We start from the raw sequence: 6,000 nt of genomic DNA on the forward strand, positions 1-6,000 counted from the left end.
GAATCTCCGGGGGGAGTTGATTCCAGAGGGCCGGGGCCACCACAGAGAAGGCTCTTCCCCTGGGTCCCGCCAGACAGCATTGTTTTTTTCGACGGGACCCAGAGAAGGCCGACTCAACTGGGATTCGTGCAGCAGAAGGCGGTCCCGTAAGTATTCTGGTCTGATGCCATGTAGGGCTTTATAGGTCATTACCAACACTTTGAATTGTGTCTGGAAACTAATCGGCAGCCAGTGCAAGCCACGGAGTGTTGACGAGACGTGGGCAAATCTAGGGAGCCCCACTATAGCTCTCGCAGCCGCATTCTGCAGGATCTGAAGTTTCCGAACACTCTTCAAAGGCAGCCCCATGTAGAGAGCATTGCAGTAGTCAAACCTTGAGGTGATGAGGGCATGAGTGACCATGAGCAGAGACGATGATGATGTGAGGTCTCCTCCTTGGACATGGGGGTTGAACTAGATGACCTCCAAGATCCCTTCCGACTCTGTCAATCTGTTCAATATATATAAATAATCTGGGTGGCTTCAGCCCCGGCCGAGGGAACTCGGCGCCTTTGCACCCTTAGTGAGACATCTCAAGTTGGCAAAACTATTTTGACTTCTCCATCTGATCAAGTTATGCGCCATCTTTAATGCTCCGGCGTGAGTGACAGTTGCTTCTTCGGGCGGAAAACCAGCACATGAATCTTGCATGGGGTCCAGCCGGGTGGCTGAGCCAGAGAGCCTTGAAGTCTTCTCACCTGAGGAATGGCCACGAGCGGCAACGCAGCCCACGGCCAGCCCGACTCTTAATTGGCTGAAGGGGGCGTCCAGAGAGAGAGAGAGAGGGAGATGGATAACCACAACCTTGGCTGGCGTTGACCTCCCGGCCCTGATGGGATTTCACCAAGGCTGGGAACAATTGTCTGTCTCCCTGAGAAATCTATTACTGCAAAATATATAGATAGAGGCTGATTATTATTTTATTTTTTTAAAAAAATGCACACAGATCGTATCTGAGGATACAGATGTTCTTGCTGGAATGGATGCTGAACTAATCCTGTGTGGATACATATATACATACCGGTATACAGGGTTCCCTCGATTTTCGCGGGTTAGAACTTCGCGAATAGCCTATACCACGAGTTTTCAAAAAATATTAATTAAAAAATACTTTGCGGCAGTGTTCCCTCTAATTTTTTTCGGGGGTGGGCGGAAAAGTATAGTGTCTGAGCGGCAGTCCCTTCGGGACTGGGCAGCACAGAAATAATAAATAAATAAATAAATAAACAAACAAACAAACAAACAAAAAACCCACCCTGTTTTGCCTCAGAGAATTTCAAAATAAAATACTGTGCTGTGTGTCTATAACAGTGAGCTCATAATAGGGCAACTCCATCAATATCAAAATGCCACTTAATTAGTTGAGCTAGTTTCAAACTAGATTTTGATTTTCTTTCTCTCTTCCTTACTCCCATTCTTTTTCTTTCTCTTTTCCTTCTTCTCTTTTTTCTATCTGTTTCTCTCTCTTCCTCTCTCTCTCTCTCTCTCCTTCCCTCTCACTCTTTCCCTCTCGGCTTCTGGGCAGGTTTGGAAAACTCTGAGTTGATGATGATTTTTAAGTGAGCCATGGCTCACTGCTCAGCTTAGAGGGAACTATGCTTTGCGGGTTTTTCCCTATACCACACTTTTTCCCAACCGATGACATCGTACATCATCGCCAAACTAATAATTTTTGCAAATAAATAACAAAAAAAATAATTATTGTTAATAAATAACTATGTTTATAAATATCAAGATCACTAAGTGTCTTATTCAATGGTGAGTACCAGTAATAATGGTGAGTAAATGGTTGTTAAGGGAATGGGAAATGGTAATTTAGGGGTTTAAACTACTGAAGTTTGCAGATGATACAACAGTGATTGGACTCATTCGAGACAATGATGAATCCGCATAGAGATGGGAAGTTGAACAACTATCCTTGTGGTGTGACCAGAACAATCTAGAACTGAACACACTAAAAACCGTAGAAATGGTGGTAGACTTTAAGAGAAACCCTTCCACCCTTCCACCTCTCACAATACTAGACAGCACAGTATCAACAGTAGAGACCTTCAAATTTCTAGGTTCTATCATATCTCAAGACCTAAAATGGTCACCTAACATCAAAAACATCACCAAAAAAGCACAACAAAGAATGTTCTTTCTGCGCCAGCTCAGGAAGCTCAAACTGCCCAAGGAGCTGCTGATACAGTTCTACAGAGGAATCATTGAGTCTGTCATCTGCACCTCTATAACTGTCTGGTTTGGTGCTGCAACCCAACAGGACCGACACAGACTTCAGAGGAGAATCAGAACTGCAGAAAAAACAATTGCTGCCAACCTGCCTTCCATTGAGGACCTGTATACTGCACAAGTCAAAAAGAGGGCAGGGAAAATATTTACTGGCCCCTCACATCCTGGACACAAATTGTTTCAACTCCTACCCTCAAAACGTCGCTACAGAGCACTGCACACCAAAACAACTAGACACAAGAACAGTTTTTTTCCGAACGCCATCACTCTACTAAACAAATAATTCCCTCAACACTGTCAGACTTTCTACTAAATCTGCACTTCTATTCTACTAGTTTTTCTCATCATTCCTTTCACCCATTTCCTCCCATGTTGACTGTATGACTGTAACTTGTTGCTCATATCCTAAGATTTTTATTAATATTGCTTCTTCATTGCTTATTTGACCCCTATGACAATCATTAAGTGTTGCACCACATGATTCTTGACAAATGTATATTTTATTTTATGTACGCTGAGAGCATATGCACCAAGATAAATTCCTTGTGTGTCCAATCACACTTGGCCAATAAAAATTCTATTCTATTCAAGTAAATCAAACTTCTGTGAAATCAAACTGTCCACTTAGGAAGCAACACTGATGGACAGTCAATTTCACCTGCGGTTGTGCAAATGGAATATTCAATGAGAATATTTCATTCATTCAGATCTAGGATGTGTTAGTTGAGTGTTCCCTTTATTTTTTTGAGCAGTGTACATACCCACACACACACATTGTTTGTGTGTATGTGTATGAGATTGTGTGCATGAGTACATATATACACAGTATATCTATTTATCTTTCTCTATATCTGTCTATCTATCTATCCATCCATCTCTATGTCTACATCTACTGTATGTATGCAGGGGTGGGCAGCAGGCAGGACGGGGTGGAACGCAGTTCCACCGACAGAAACGAAGATGCATCCGCAGCTCCAGCTGACCGGCAGCTGTCACTTCCTGGATTACTGGTCTCGGCTCGGCTTTCCTTTTTAGAGTGCAGAATTCTAAAGGAATGGAATGTAGAACATAAAGAATATTCTATTCTTTATATTCTACATTCTATTCCTTTCTCTATATTCTACATTCTATTTTATGAGTATATATTCCATTCCATTCCCTATTCCCTAGTCTATTGTAGCCTAGTGTAGTCTAATCTACTCTATTCTTCATTCCACTATTCTGTTCTGTTCTGTTCTATTCCATTCCATATTCCCTATTCTACTCTACTCTACTCTACTCTACTCTATCCCATCACATCCCATCCCATTCCATTCCATATTCCCTAGTCTAGTCTACTGTACTCTATTATTCATTCCTCTATTCTATTCTATTTTCTATTCTATTCCCTATTCTAGTCTACTCTATTCTTCATTCCACTGTTCTGTTCTATTTCATTCCATTCCATTCTACATTCCACTATTCTGTTCTGTTTTAAATTCTTCATTATTCTCTTCCCTCTTCTCTTCCGGTTTCTTGAGTATTTTTGGTGTGTCCAAAATACCTTGGGGGAGGGCTAAGTACAGGAGGTGTAATTTCAGGCAAGAATTGGATGGAGGACACAAACCCAGAGACAGCCCACCCCAGAAGGCAACACCAGCAACAGCACCAGGATTGGTTGGCCTCCTGATTAAGAAAATGAAATTATTATTATTTTACTATTTATTGGATTTGTATGCCGCCCCTCTCCGTAGACTCGGGGCGGCTAACAACAATGATAAAAAACAACATGTAACAATCCAATTAATAAAACAACTAAAAACCCTTATTATAAACCAGACATACACACAAACATATCATGCATAACTTGTAATGGCCTAGGGGGAAAGAATATCTTAACTCCCCCATGCCTGGTGGCATAAGTGAGTCTTGAGTAGTTTACGAAAGACAGGGAGGGTGGGGGCAATTCTAATCTCCGGGGGGAGTTGGTTTCAGAGGGCTGGGGCCGCCACAGAGAAGGCTCTTCCCCTGGGGCCCGCCAAACGACATTGTTTAGTCGATGGGACCCGGAGAAGGCCAACTCTGTGGGACCCATTCTGGCAAGGTCCCGGGTTCAAAATATGCTACAGCTCCTATTGTGGGCTCCTTATTTCCAGATCCTGGGCAACCCCAAACTTTCCCCCCATCTGCTTATCAGTCAGCCAATCGAAGAAACCCCAAAGCTACATCTCTGAAAAATATCCCATAATGCAAGACAGAGCTAGGCAGCTGCAAAGACACACACACACACACACACACACACACACGCACACAGCAGCAGCACATTGCTCAGTGCCTTCCTGGGGTCCCTGTGGCTAGGAGAACTTCCATCTCAATTAGAGAGGCTTTGCAGTGTAATAAGCTGCGGTATTTCGAAGCCTTCGGCAACTAATTTAGCGGAGTAGCTGCTGATTTTGCAACCCGCCCCAGTTATTCCCTGGGAATAGCTGAAAAGCACTTGGAGGTTCTGATTGGTCCTTTCCCACCTGTCAAAGGCTTGGGTCAGAATCTGGGTCAGTCCCGTTCCTGTCCAAAAGCACCGAGTTTGGGGAAAATAATTTAAAGACATTTCTTTGTTGTTGTCTTCGGATATACAGTAGTCCCTCGCTATATCGCGCTTCACCTACTGCGGCTTCACTTCATCGCGGGTTTCTGAGGAAGTCGATCGGCAGATTTAAACAGCCCGCCGAACTCGATCGGCAGGTTTTTTTAAAAAAAATATATCTAAAATTGTAAATACTGTATTTAAATACTGTATCTAAAATAAATACTGTGTGGGAAGGGTTTATAAACACTTAAAACAATGAAAACTTACCAAACAATTACAATATAAATACTTAAATAAGTACTATCAGTCGATAAATTCCCCATCGCGGATTTCACCTATCGCGGCCAGGTCTGGAACGTAACACCAGCGATAGGTGAGGGACTACTGTATACCCAGCCACCAGTATTTATAGAAGGAAGGCAGCTCAGGTCTCGCAGTGTTCGTTCTAGAACAAGGACAGAAACACCAGCCTGAAGATGACGAGCGAGACCTCGTCGAAACGTCGCCAGAAATTTCCAAATCCTACACGGGAAGAAACCCGAATATACCAAGACCATCATATATATACAGTGGTACCTCAAGATACGAACAACCCGAGATACAAACCCGGGGTTCAGAAAATTTTTGCCTCTTCTTACGAACTTTTTTCGTGTTACGAACGCCAAACCCGAACTTCCGGGTTCGGCGTTCGGGAGGCTGCTAGGAAGCCCTCCAGCTGTTTTAAAAGGTGATGGCCATGCGGTGGGGTTTCCCAGTGGCCTCCCGAAGCTGAACCCAGAAGTTCGGGTTTGGCGTTCGGCTTCGGGAGGCTGCTGGGAAGCCGCCCGGCTGTTTTAAAAGGTGACAGCCGGGCTGGGGGGCTTCCCAGTGGCCTCCCGAGCCCCGAACTTTTGCCGAACTTCCGGGTTCGGGGTTCGGTCCAGTCTGAGGTGAGTTGGGGGAAAGATCAGAAGCAACATGAGAAAATATTATTTGACTAAAAGAGTAGTAGACCCTTGGAACAAACTTCCAGCAGAGGTGGTTGGTAAATCCACAGGAACTGAATGTAAACATGCCTGAGATAAACATAGATCCATCCTAAGATAAAATACAGGAAATAGTATAAGGGCAGACTAGATGGGCCAGGAGGTCTTTTTTCTGCCGTCAATCTTCTCATGTTTCTA

The sequence above is a fragment of the Erythrolamprus reginae genome, chromosome 8 (assembly GCF_031021105.1).
Source record: "Erythrolamprus reginae isolate rEryReg1 chromosome 8, rEryReg1.hap1, whole genome shotgun sequence".
Taxonomy (NCBI): domain Eukaryota; kingdom Metazoa; phylum Chordata; class Lepidosauria; order Squamata; family Dipsadidae; genus Erythrolamprus; species Erythrolamprus reginae.